Here is a 14730-nt window from a genome sequence, read left to right as displayed (position 1 = left end):
TACACAGCAGCCAATTAAAACACCATCATGTTATTTAGCATGGAAGTTGGGTTTTAGGCTATCTCGCAGTTCTATATTTTAATATCTCGATGGAATCAAACAACGTGGTAGCGGAATTCAATATACTTCAAACATCTCTTGCTTTACTCCTGGGAGCTGTGTACATGAAAAGGCGAACTAAACAACGGTGCGGAAAATGGGTTCATCCTTTGAATCAAAGAAGGTTATGTCAGGGCGATTTTGGTAATCTACTGTAAGAAATGACAGTACATGCGGGTGAAACCTGAACTGTTTGACACTATCTTACGATTTGATTCCCTTTCCTAATAAAAAGAAGTGTAAGGTCTCCTTTACCGACATCTATGCACCTAGCTATCACACTCCGGTAAGATGTTTGGATGAAATCGCTTTCGTAAATTAGTAGTCTGGCATAATGGTAAATATACGGGGACACTGTTTTATCTATGCCAGGGATTGTCTCTCGTCCGTTCGCCAGCGCTGCGAGCTTGTCTCCCACCATTTACCATCAGATTTCATTGCTACAGCATATTTATTTCCACGTATTCTTTTATGGTACAGCGTCTTTGTAATTCTTTTTCCTTTTATCATACACACAAAGATTATTTTGAAAGAGAAGTACAAGGGTTCCGTTCAAATAAGCCATTATATCGCGCACAAAATACAATGTTTACGTCTGTTCTATTTGGCTGGTTCTTAAACTTAACGTAAAATTAACCGCAAGAGCTTGGAGTTTGCAATCTCTTAATTTTACGGACTCACAGTTAAGTTTACGTCGGTGCAACATTCCATTAGATAACATGGCCGCTACCTTCTAAGTTAACGTTAATTTTAAGTTTACGTTACATTTGCATTGTGAATGGGGCATTAGGCTTTATGGTTATTATAATATATTCATCATTCATCCTCCTCCTTTCCCTTTCTCCAGCTCCTGCTGAGTTGAGGCATTTATGAAACTTCTCCGCCTTCCTCTCCCCTTCCACCATTCCTCTTCCATCATTTTGTCCCATTCCAGGTTTTTCTTCTTCTTGCACTCCTCTTTATTAAATTGATCCACCTTGTTCTAGATTTCCCTTTTGATTTCTTTCCCTTGAACTTCATCTCCATATTCCCATATGCTTCCTTTGTGTGCATAACCATTAGAAACAAAAGAGGTGACAGCACACTCCCCTGTCTTTGTCCAGTTTCATTTCTAAACCATTCTGTCTTTCCAACCAGAGTGTGTGCACTGCTGACACAGTTGTTACAGTTCTTTTCAAACTCTCCTTCTACCATTCTTCTCATTCTCTTGTCTACAGTATTTTTGCCACTTGTGATAAGTGTGTGATTTCTCTATAGTTACCAGACACCTTTTTGTCCACCTTCTTAAAGACTGGTATTATTATTTTCCCAGTGTTCTGGCACATATTTCTCTTCCCATATGCACTTTAACAATCTGTACACCCATTGTAGACCAAGAAGTCCAGCAGCCTTTATGATTTCCATACTAATTTCATCCATCCCTGGTGCCTTTCCCATTTTCATTTTACAGACTGCTAATTGCACATCTAACATTGTTACATCATCATCTACTGATGAGTCACCACACTGTATTACTACCATATCCTCTGCACAATTTCTCTCATTTAGCAGACTCTCAAGATACTCTTTCCATTTTCTATTTATTTCTTCTAGATGGTTATCAGGTCTCGACCTTCCTCTTTCATCAGCTTTGTATAAACGCTTTCTTTCATACTACTTTGTATAATTCCATACAGCATTATTTTACTGTCATCTCTATCCATTTCCATCTTCTGTGTAAATTCTTCCTTATTTTTCTTCTCTTACGAATTCGTACATTTTCTTTTATTACCAAGATATTTCCTGTTGGTTTCTTCTTTTTTACCTCTCTTCCAATATTGCTATGCCTCCTTTTCTTTTCTTTCACTGTTTCTTTCAGCTTCTCATTCCATAATGGTGTCTCCTTTTCTTTCAAACTCGTCAATCTTCCACCATAGGCACTCTGTCCCATTTACAAATCCCCTTTTAAAATTGGACTATTCATCTTCCACATTTCCTATTTCATTAACTGGAATTTGTTGTTTCATTCTCTCCAGATATTCTTCGTGTGCTTTCTTATCTTTTAATTTCCACACATTTATTAAGGCCGTAGCCTTTTTTAAGTTTCAGCCCCAGTATTTGCCTGGTGTGAAAATGGAAACTGTGTAAAACCATCTTCAGGGCTGCCAACAGTGAGGTTCATACCCACCATCTCCCAAATACAAGCTCACAACTATGCAACCCTGACCGCATGGACAACTCTGTCAGTAGGACAGGTCTACATGCTTGCTTCTAGAAGTGTGTCTGGTGTCAAAAGGGAAAAAGCAGCTAATCTCTCCGCGTTTGATAGAGGGCAAATTGTGATTGCACGACGCCTTAGTACCAACATATCTAAAACGGAGTGGCATGAGCACGTATCAAAAGTGGTGCATTGATGGGCTAATGATGATGTGTCTGTATTGACAGCGGCTCATAGATGTCATTGGCCAGCGAGACTCTCAAGACTGACTTCGCAGATCTTGAGACCGATTCTCCTGTGCAGTGATCTGTGTGACGTCCCAGTAATTACAGGTATAAGATTGATAGTATATGATCATCAGTTATAGCGTGAAATAATAATCTCGTTCTCATATGGAAATGTGTGTGTCGATAAATTTTGTTAGAAGCCTGGAAAAGTACTCCATGTTCAATTATGAACCCCTTAATACCATTATCGAGAGTTAAAGCAGAATGTCAATATCTTAAACAGTTCAAGTGTTATTTGAGGTTGATATCTTAGCTGAATAACCCTGAATAATTTGTTTATAACTGTAGATGGGATGCACACCTACCTGGATACCTTGCATTTCTTGTCGACAGCGGAGCTTCTTGAGGTGCAGATTGGGGCGGAGGTGTTCTCTGTGATGATTCCCCTTCAGTGATACCAAGTAGGTTACAAAGATAATAGCAGATATCGGGCATGAATTTGTGCTACAGCGACTGTGACTCACTCTTGTGGCTCAAAGTGCACACTAACAGTCAGGCATAAACAGCTGTAAAGTAATAGAAAGTCATTTGTGAATAATATTCTATTAGTTTTTAAAAAATGGCTGGAAGCGGCAGTATTTGCACTATATATGGTTGTAATAATAACAGACAGCAAAGTATGTCTCAAAGTCTTTCTATAGAATTCCAAAAAGTAAAGAAATGTGAGTATGAGTTGTGATGTTAGTGTAGATGGCATGTGTGACAGTTGTTATTCCTTGTTGGGCCATACTTTGCAGTCCTCAATTAAGCCTTTGTAAAAAAAAATTAAAAAAAAAAAAAAAATCCTATACATCCCAACAGAAAAAGAAACTTCAAATTACAGAATATAACATATATGATTTCATACTTATGTGCATGTGGATCTACATAATATAGTATTTATATAGGTGTATCAGAACTATACCGACAAAAAAATCAGACATGCTCTTCGTGTTAAGAACGATGGTGCAATCGGATTGGCAGAGAAAATTTTTCTTTTTGAGAAAATGAGGTAACTTTGTTACTTCGCCACGAACCTACTACGCTGGCGTAGCAGGGGGAGAGGTGATACTCCCATGTGGCGCGTCCCAGGTGGCGGATAGTGAGGTCCTAACCGGCTTGCCGGCGGACTTGAGGGAAATAAAATACCTCTTGTGGACCAAACACACTACCCCCTGCGGGTGGGGGACGCACATGTAGAATACACCCGCTGTATTGGCGACAGTGGGGCCCTTTGCTGAGTCCTGGCATTGCTTCCACTTACTTGAGCCAGGCTCCTCACGTTCGTCTATCCTGTCCGACCTCCCTTAGTCAACTCTTGTTCTTTTCCGACCCCGACGGTATTAGAGCATTCGAGGCCTAGGGAGTCTTTCATTTTCATGCCCTTCGTGGCCCTTGCCTTTCTTCGTCCGTTACTTCATTTTTCGTAGTGATGGATCCCTTCTTTTTCTTCTTTTTTCTCTCTCTCTACCCCCTGTGGGTGGGGGCCGGAGAAGGAAAATACACCCATGGTATCCCCTGCCTAAAGGGGGCGACCAAGGGATGATTTTCTTAGAAGCATGAAACTACTTTTGATTATTACCATCACGCGGGGAACACCATGAGTTGCCTTTACTTGCGAGTTGTACCACTATATTACGTACGAAATAGGTTTGTGTTTAGTAGCAACAGGGGGGTGAATCAGTATTGGTTTTCCAGTACCCGTGAGTCATACCCATGTGAGCAACACCGCAGGTCTGGGCGTTGCCTGTGAGTTGTACCACTATATGAGCGACACCGTGGGTCTGCGTTGCCTGTGATTAGTACCCACTATGTGAGGAACACCACGGGATAGTACGAGTCCCTGTGGTTAATACACCTAGGTGAGGAACCTCATCGGTTTGCGTTGGCTATGAGTGGCGCCATTGTGTGAGAAACACCATAGGTCTGCGTTACCTGTACGAAGTACAATACTTGTGAGTAGTACCATCTTGTGTGGAACACCGTGAGTCTTCGCTACTTTTGATTAGTACCCCAACATGACAAATACCATGGTTCTACTTTACTCGCAACATGTACCATTCTGAGGGGCCCTAGACCTGGATTTTGGACCCCTTTAGACATCAAGCATCCTCGATTCAGGGTTGTGCTTTATAAGTGGTCCCTTGGCCAGTAATACTAATATTTATGATCTTTTTTTGAGTCGAATCCACTGTTTTTTGTTTGCTTGTTTCTTTTTTTTTTTTTTGGGTTCATGTCCATCCATTCATTCTTCATGACATTTTTTTATTTTGGTCAGTGGATGATTTTGAACTTTTTGTTGTTATTTCATTTCGTACCATTAGGGGCCGATGACCTCGATGTTAGGCCCCTTTAAACAACAAGCATCATCATCATTTGTTACTTCATTACTTCCGGGCATGCAATTCAAATTGATGAACATGCCAGGGAGCCAGCCGCTGCCTGTTGCTGTGCGTCAGAGGAGGGAAGGGAGGGGAAGTGAGAAAGTTAATGCTCAGTGTGAATGCACAAGTTTATCGTTCATTTTGTATAGTTGCTTCCCATCCCCAGTAGGCAGTGTACAGGTTGTTCTGCACAAATTGACTACTATGCGAACCCCGTAGAAAGAGAAGATGAACTTGTACCAAGAATACTAGCAGCTTTCCATGTCGTTCGCGACACACCACACATATTGAACAGAGTCCAGAGTCACTACTACATCGGTGTGAACTGTACATCAAAGGAGGAGGGGGCCCATATTGAACATCTACTGTAATTAAACCATTGGGCGTATTGTTTCCCTTGTTCAGCATTTCATTCCATTTACAGTGTTGTCAGTGAAGGAATACACAATTGTGGGGCGGCAGCGTTGTATCTTCCAGCATGTTAAATAATAAAGAACGTTACTGCAACCAACAGATGAGAGGGGAAACAATCTGTTGCATTTCTTGACTGACATCATCATCATCAATGTCCAACTCCAGTCACCTGGGTGTGGTTCACAAGCCTCCTCCACTCCTTTCTGTCCTTCCACTTTTCCTGCTCCATTACTTCCGCCACATCCAATCCAGCTTCTCTAATGTCCTTCCAAATCTGATCCATCCACCTTCTCAGTCTTCCAACTGGTTTCTTTCCCTTAACTTCTCTTTCGAATTCCCTTCTTACTACCTGTTCCTTTCCCATTCTTTTTACATATCCGAACCATCTCAGTCTTGCTTTCTGTATATTCTGTACTAATGGTTCTATATTTAACTCTTCTCTTAATTTTTTGAATTCTATCTCTTCTTGTCTTTTTAACCGATGTTCTTAAACATTTCATTTCTACTGCTTGGATCTTACTACAGTGCACTTCCTTGCTTGAGACTTGAAACTCAAGAGAGTTTCTGCTATTTTTTAACCTATTTGGTGATATGTGTTTCTAAGTGTGGGATCATCCCAGAGGTATTTCCGCTGACGTATTTCACTTCTTTTGAACAAGTGTGGCGTATTTACAGTATGTTCTTGCACTGTGTACTGTTTTTTAATGCTATTTGTTCGGGGCATCGACCTATAGAGATCTTTTGCCCCTACTTGCACCATGTGACATGAACCTGCATGTAATTGGAATGGAGGAAGTGTAGAGCGTTGAATGTGAGGAAAAGGAACATTAAGGATGACACACACACCCAGTCCCCAGGCCAGGGTTATTAATCATTTACAATTAAAAACCCTGACCCAGTCCGAAATCGAACCTAGGGCCGCCGGGTTACAGGTGGATGCATTTGTTATTAATTTCAGGGATAATTTAATTTCGTGTGGCTATTTCTAGCCGAGTGCAGCCCTTGCAAGGCAGACCCTCCGATGAGGGTGGGCGGCATCTGCCATGTGTAGGTAACTGCGTGTTGTTGTGGTGGAGGATAGTGTTAAGTGTGGTGTGTGAGTGGCAGGAATGTTGGGGACAGCACAAACACCCAGCCCCCGGGCCATTGGAATTAACCAATTAAGGTTAAAATCCCCGACCCGGCCGGGAATCGAACCCGGGACCCTCTGAACCGAAGGCCAGTACGCTGACCATTCAGCCAACGAGTCGGACATTTCAGGGATGATTTCATTACTTCCATTAATAATGCTACCCAGATATGTAAACTGTTCTACATTCTCTAACTGTTCTCCATCTATGTTCACTTGGCATGTCTTTTTCTCTTTTCCACAGTGCATGACTACAGTTTTCTTTTTACTAATTACCATTCCAAACTCCTTCAGATTATCATTCCAAACGTCCAGTCTCCTTTGTACTTCCTATTCTCCCTTTCCCCAAATCACCACATCATCTGCAAATACCAAAGCATTCACTTCATCACTACTATTACTCTGTTTTACACGTTTTATGATTTCATCTGTCATATAATAATTATAATGGTGACAGTGCACTTCCTTGCTTGAGACTTGAAACTCGAGAGAGTTTCTGCTATTATGTTGTAACCTATTTGGTGATATGTGTTTCTAAGTGTGGGATCATCCCAGAAGTATTTCCGCTGACGTATTTTACTTCATTGGAACAAGTGTGGCGTAATTACAGTATGTTCTTGAACTGTCTATAAGAGACATGGACAATCCTGTGCGAGTTGAATGAGGAAACTTGTGCATACGCGCGGAGCATTATCTTCTGTCTTCACCATACACACCACTTCCCCTCCCTCCCCTTAAGCACGGCACCGGCTTATGCTATGACATAGCAAATACAGCGAGTTTGTCCATTTGAATTGCGTGCCCGGATGTAATGAAGTAACCTCATTTTCTCAAAAAGAAAATTTTCTCTGCCAATCCAATTGCACCATTATTCCTAACATAATACGAAGAGCATCCGTGATTTTTTATGGTCGGTCTTTTTCTGATACACCCTGTATAATTGTCATAAGGGCATGTTGTCACTGTACATACCTAAATATAGAATATATGTATGTCTAAGTGAATTTAATTGAAATATGGTATGCATGTATTTATGTATGTATGTATGTATGTGTATGTTGGGTATTCAGCCCGAACGCTGGTTTGATCCTCCACAGTTCCGCCAACAGCTGTCATAGATAGCCTAGGCGTCACTGAAGAGGCATACTAGGGAAATAAGGAGTGAGGTAGTTTCCCGTTGCTTTCCTCACTGAGCCAGAAGTTGCTATTACATATCAGTCTGCCAAGCCCATTGAAATCCATGCACCAGCCGACTCTATGAGCGACATTCTCGCACCATTCATAACAGGGACTGGCTGCATAAGGAATGGTATTACTATCATCGCTCATACCTCGGTCACTTTCATTTTGTCAAAACCAAGGATGAGACTGAGACGGGTTAATGAAAGTAACAAATTTATTTTAGCCCATACCAGAAGACATAGTGCACTGTAAACACTACATCTTGCCAGGAAAGGCATGAAATATGGTTGCATGGCCTGTAGTTGTAAGCAAATTGTTAGAGTAGTGTTTCATGTCTAACCTTTAACTTGCAGAAAATAACATGTACAGTAGGCTAAATAATTTTTTGAATGTATATAGTTGTCACTTTTCATGTCTTATAACCGAGCTCGATAGCTGCAGTCACTTAAGTGCGGCCAGTATCCAGTATTCAGGAGATAGTGGGTTCAAACCCCACTGTCAGCAGCCCTGGAGATGGTTTTCCGTGGTTTTCCATTTTCACATCAGGCAGACACCAGGGCTGTACCTTAATTAAGGTCGTCGTTGCTTCCTTCCCTTTCCTAGCTCTTTCCTATCCCATCATTGCCATAAGACCTATCTTTGTCGGTGCAGCATAAAGCAACTTGTAAAAAGGAAAAAATCATGCCTTATCTGAGAATTGCAGACAGTATCACTTGTAAGTATAAGTGATGTTGGTCTAGCTGTAGGCCTAAAATGGATGTCACTTTTCATGCCTTATCTTGTGACTAATGAAATATTATAATGCCAGATCAAACATTTTGTACATGAAAACCTGCTCCATAATTCCTTTAAAATATAAAAGCAATACATTTTTGAATACAAGTGAAATTTCAAGATCTCTGGTTCTGGTTATTATGTCATAGCAGCGAGCAGGAGCAGGCAAGAGCTGTAAGTAGTAATAACCGCGAGCCGCTGTATAACGTTAGTGTCGTCTCGTCGGTAAGATATGCATTTTCGAGAGAGTTTCTGCTATTATGTTGTAACCTATTTGGTGATATTATGTGTTTCTAAGTGTGGGATCATCCCAGAAGTATTTCCGCTGACGTATTTTACTTCTTTTGAACAAACAACACAACAGACTGTTCTTTGTGGCATCTCTTAAAAATAATCCCACGTTCACGACTTACGTTGCGTTTTGGACATCGTCTTAAAATTGTCACGTACAATTAAACACAATTATATAGGTACATTGCACCATCATATACCAAAGGACCTAATTATGACACGAATATTCTATAACATTGTGAGGAATTATTTCCTTCGTCACCACAATGTTGGTAAACACAAGCACTGGTCAAATAGATATTGAATGTGGGGTCTGATAAATTATGAGTCATAATGATGTACACCTGCAGTAGCCTTCAGTTTCTGTACTTAGCCTACTCATTCATGTACTTACCGCTGCATATAATGCCATAACGTGTATCCCTTATAATTATGTTATACTGCGTCAATAATAGATCTCGGTAGAAATGAATGGCCTAGTTGCTTGTTGACACGTATTTACAGAATGGAGAAGGACCATGGTTGGCTGTTCTCATACTCAGCTCAAACAACATTCAGCTCTGACTACCTGTAGGCCTATGACGTGCTGCTCACCGCACAATAACGCTCTCAAGATCTCTCAACGCTTCTCACGAGAAATAGGCGCTTGCGCTAGTCTTGAGAAATCTCAAGACCCCGTCTCAAACTGCCCATTACTACTACCCCAAATTGTTCACAGGGTCACGGTTTGAGAAATCACCAGCAGGTGATGACCATGCCAATGTTTCCCAGCACACGGTTCATTGTGCACTGCTGCACAGGGGACTGTGGAGTCGACGACCCAGTCGTACCCCAATTCTAACTGTAGTCCACCGAAAGCAGCGCAATATCATTGCCAGTGGACTGTGGATGATTGGGAAAATGTTGCCAGGTCTGTCGGATATAGATCCCCGGTTCATCACGTCAACGGCCGAGTGTGTTTATGCTGATTTACATCAGAGGCTATGGCACGTGGTTACACGGTCAACTGAGACAGGCTGGTGGAGGATATCTGATGATATGAGCGTTGTTTTAATGTGACACACTGGGGCCCATTATTCTGGTACATTTAATCTCTTACAGCTACCTGGTATCTGGACATTATTGGGATCCAAGTCCATCTGTTCATATCGTGTTCCGTGATGGTGACAACCACTTCCAACAGGACGGTGTGTCATGCTTCACTGCCGGATTGTGAAGGATTGGTTCGAGGAACATACTACTGAAGTTACTTTAGTGATATGGGTCCCTAATAGCTCCGATATGAACCCCGCTGAATGTTTGTGGTTCAATTTGAAGAAGCATTGTGCACCGACTGGATGAGCAGCAGTCGTGCTTGTGGTACCAGATACTTAAGGGTATCATCCGTTACCTTATTGAATCGATTCCTCACCAAGTGGCCACAGTTCTGTAGGCAAAAGCTGGTCCTACCTACTATTAGGTAGGTAGTCATAACGTAATGACTCATCGGTGTATGATATTCTTGGGCATAGGTGTACATTATAGGATGAGGCATTGATGACTCATGATGCATGGAAGTAATACAGCTTTCACTATTTTCTAAACGAGTCACCAGTGCCTTGTATTTGTAGTAGGTGTCCCACTCAACTGCAGCTGACAATAAGAGAGCTATACGTTGTTGATTGTGTGTAAAGTAAATACAGTATTTACAAGTGGGTGTCTTTTTTTATGCAGCATCATAGTGTAAGATTGTTCTTTTTTGTGATTTCTGAAACCATCTCTTTTCAGTTTTGATTTGTTAATTTACAATTTTTAGTTCTTCATTCTGCCGAAACTTTGAATAAATTAATTTATAAACTACATGAAAAATAAAATATATGATAACAGAATTATAGCTGAAAAAGAAACAACTTTATTAAAATAGAATGACCTGTTTTGGTCTTGAAAGAACATCATCAGATTCTATCAAATCACACTCAAAAATATTTAGAAAAATGTAAATATTTATCTTATTTCTGTTTAAATCTTCATAAAACTTGAAACTTATCTTAATGAAGTCCTCACTTATGTCCACTCTAGCATAGAATAATGTGTTCCTTACAAACAGGTTTTATCATTTTATTGTAAACTGTAAGTACAGAAAGCTAAGGACAGAGAGAGAAAGAGAGAAAGAAAGTATATGCGCATGTTTGTGAATTGTTTCAGATGAAACTTAGATGACCGGATTGTCACCTATGCAGAGTGTGTTCCAGTTCAGTCTCTTGAACAACCCAGATTATCTCATTTAGAAAAAGCGTTAGAGGAGTCAGATATCGAGGATCTTTAAGGATATGAAGTTATAAAATGTAGTGATATTGAGGATCCCAATTTTGTATTATCAAATTCATTGTTTTGACTGCCATCCTCTGGAACTAGCGTAGAGGTAAATGGTAGCCACAGTGAAAGTGGTAGTGAACAAACCAAGACACAATCAGGAAAATCGGAATTCAGTTGGTGTGATGTGGCCAGGAATGATTTAGGCTCCACTGGTTTTCCTGGGGAAGCAAAAGTTTACTTGCAGTTAGAAGATGGACAGCCCATTGTTATATACTCTCACTTTCTGGGCGACATCTATTGGAAATTGGGGTTCAAGAAACCAACAGGTACGCTATATGATTTAAGCAAAATCATAATGAGAAAAGCAAGTCCTGAAGTTTGAAATGGAAGGAAACCAATATAGAAGGAATGAAAAGGTTTCAAGGAATCATTCTGTGTATTGGTCTTGTTCCTAACCCACTATCAACTCATACTGGTCCAAGAGTGACTTATATGATGTTTGACTTTTGGACGGGTTATGCCACAGGATCGCTTCCTTCTTTTGAGATTCTGTCACTTCGTAGACAAAAATGCTAACTATCAGCCAGGTGGATTGTCTCTACTGATTCCAACTCCTCGATAATAAACTAAGCAAAAATTTTCAGAATTCCTTGACGTTGGGGAAAATAAAGGTCATAGGTTTAACTATGGTTCCTTGGAGAGGCTGTTTAGTTTCCAGAATGTACGTTCCTAACAAAGCACACATATATGGAGTTATCCTGTTTAAACTCTGTATGAAAGAAGGCTATACTGTTAGAATGAAGATCCCGTGTGGCTAGGGGCGCACAGCTGTGAGCTCGTATCCGGGAGATAGTGGGTTTCAACCACACTGTCGGCAGCCCTGAAGATGGTTTTCTGTGGTTTCCCATTTTCACACCATTTTCATACCTTAATTAAGGCCATGGCCGCTTCCTTCCCATTCCTAGGCCTTTTCTGTCCCATCGTCGCCATAAGACCTATCTGTGTCGGTGCGACATAAAGCAACTAGTAAAAAAATAAAAAAGAACTAAGATCTATGCAGGAAAATCTAGTGTTAGTGAAAGCGGAATGGGTCCTGTTGTAATGGAGCTTCTAAGTGGATTTCTAAACGAAGGTCATATCTTCTATGCTGTTAATTCTTACACCAGTGTCCCTCTGACAGAAGAACTTCTGAGGAACAAAACGTTTGTGTGTGGAAATCCTTCGTAGCAGCAGATGGACTTCCATTGATTTGGAAGGAGAAAATGAAGAAAGGAGAGGTGGTGGGTAAAATGTGTCAACTTGTCATCATGTGGGTTGACAAGCAACCTGTTCTTATGTTTTCAACACTGCCGAGCGATAGCAACTTTATAGTTGATTCTGGAAAGATAAACAGAGACAGTGAAGCTATCAGGAAGCCTCTCTCCGTCGTTGAATATAATAGAGCTAAATAGGGGGTCGATTTCAGAGACCAAATGTCTTCATATTAGGTCTATGGAAAACATTAAAATGGTACAGGAAAGTAGCCCTAGAAGTTGTCGTTGGAATGGCCTTGGTTAATGCTTGAATACTCCATACCATGAAGTCTGAGAAGAAAAAAAATTGCTACTATTGCAATTTTGAGAGGAGGTCAGGAGCCTGGTTGGACCATAGTCGAAACCTGTCGTCAGTCCTGGGAGGAGACGTCCGCACACTCCATCAGAGATGGAAGGACCAGCCAGAAGAATTTGAAGATGACGCACAGTTTGCTATAAAGCTCAGCAAGAAAGTGGCACATAGAAAGACACTGACAAGAAAACAAAGCAGGAGACAGTGTACTGTGAGGAATGCTCTAACAAAGCCATTATGTGGATTGAATGATTTAATGAGGTTCTTAAATGCTGAAATTGAACTTACTGTATTCAAAATTCTAATTGTCATATAATAATAAAAAATTAGGGAAATCGAAAGTATAAATATTTTCATAAATTTCAAGATCGGTGAAAAAGTAAAGTGTTAGGTTCATATAGAGAATAGTATTATAAAAAATCTCTTATTTTACACTTTTATATGCAGTGCCATAATTATAAAGCAGATAAATATGTTTTTTTAAATATGCATTTATACTCCTGTAAATCTACCTTTACCAACGTGTAGGTAAGGATGTTGCGCACTGTACTCTGTTACTTGAGGCATGGGTGACTCGCGGACTCGGTGATCATTGCTGCTAAACCAAACACTGGTGGATTGTCCTGCTGAGAAATGTGAGAACTTGACATGTCTTGAAACTCTCCAATCTCATTATTTCAAAGTAATATATTTTTGCCATCCACCGTCAGCTTGCAGAACTACTCCTTAGCACGAGTCACACCTGCCTTGTGACACACACACACACACCAGCAAAGTACGATACAAAACATTGGTGACCTGTGACGCACTCACATTAATATTAACAGTATAACAATAGCAGGGAACATGTTAATGTGTCAAAATTACCTTTTACTTTTAAGACAGAAGAAAAAGAGTTTCATTTCACTGAACGTCAGCATTTGCAGGTGGAACTGTGCCAAACCTAATGGAAACTAAATCAGAATTTGAGTTATAATTACATTTCATAGCTGTTTATTTGTTCATTTGTAATAAATGCTATAAATACAACAGGTAATAAACCTGAATGTTTCAGGTGATATATAGAAAGGTAGGAACATGAATGGGAAAAACACAATTACAGGTCAGAATCAGAAGATGGGGCAGTAGAAAAGGAGAAAGGACAAACATGAGAAAACAAAAGGACAAGGACAATCTCCACATCTGCATACACTACCTTATTCAAACAGATTAGCTCTCTCATCACCAATCCCAATTCCTGTACATTCATTTCTTTCTAGCGCCCTGCAAGCTTGTTTCTACTTCCCATTTTCATCTGGAGGGCAGACTTTGGCACTCATTGAGAGACTCTTTTGTCAGATCTTTAGTTTTGATGCAGGAAGTATAGAATAAGAAGAAAGCCAGATAAATATGGGAAGGAGAAGAGAGAAAATGATAAAGATGAATACGGATGGTAAAAGACTGAGAATACAGGACAGACACACATGGAGGAAAGGAACCCAACGGGTCAATGTAAAAGGTGTAGAAAATCTTTGTTTTATAAGTTAAAGGAGAGTTCATGAGTACAAAAAAAAATATTGTGTACATACTCGTAGGAACCATAGGTCTGCAGTGATTGGTTTAGTCTGCCTACCGCCTAGATGCCCAAGCACAAGCAAGCCACACTGATTTTGGTGAGGCGCTGTCCATGCAACCTTTCTTGTGTCTTCCTTGTGTCCTTCCATCTGTCCATTGCCACTGCTACTCCTCCGTTCCAGCAAAGTCATGTGGTTTCATCAGTGTTATCAGTTCATTCCCTGACACTCAAGCCGGTGAGTGACCCTGTGCAACACAAGTACTCTAATACTCTTCCTTGTTCACTTCGCATTGTGATAATTACTTTTGTGTTCTGGAACTTTCAGCATTAGTGCTGTTTTGAGGTTTAGTGCCGCGTTGTGTTTGGTATTGTATTCAATATGTGTTGTGTTGATTATGGTGTCGGTTCAGCCCAAAATGGATAGACATGAGTACACATGGAATGAACTTGTCAACATGCACTTGGCTTATGGTGCTGCTGTGGCCAATTCATCTGAGGCCTGAAGAATTTACCATGAGCAGTATCCTAAGAGACCTTTA

General features: G+C 40.5%; 1 protein-coding gene across 8 annotated transcripts in view; it reads left to right on the top strand.

Annotated features, from left to right (window-relative positions):
* The window catches only part of LOC136864684 (uncharacterized), a 281939-nt gene that overhangs the window by 39594 nt on the left and 227615 nt on the right, over positions 1–14730 (top strand). For 2 of the 8 annotated variants that reach the window (XM_068225900.1, XM_068225898.1), the window contains exon 2: positions 2917–2984. The exons of 5 other annotated variants lie outside the window; for them this stretch is intronic. The gene's annotated coding sequence lies outside the window, so the exon portion shown is untranslated. Of the gene's footprint in view, positions 1–2871; positions 2985–14730 lie in introns of all 8 variants that reach the window. One more of the 8 variants, XM_068225899.1, reaches the window with a different exon arrangement.

The sequence above is a fragment of the Anabrus simplex genome, chromosome 2, assembly GCF_040414725.1.
Source record: "Anabrus simplex isolate iqAnaSimp1 chromosome 2, ASM4041472v1, whole genome shotgun sequence".
Taxonomy (NCBI): Eukaryota; Metazoa; Arthropoda; class Insecta; order Orthoptera; family Tettigoniidae; genus Anabrus; species Anabrus simplex.
This window is presented reverse-complemented; position numbering and strand designations above follow the sequence as displayed.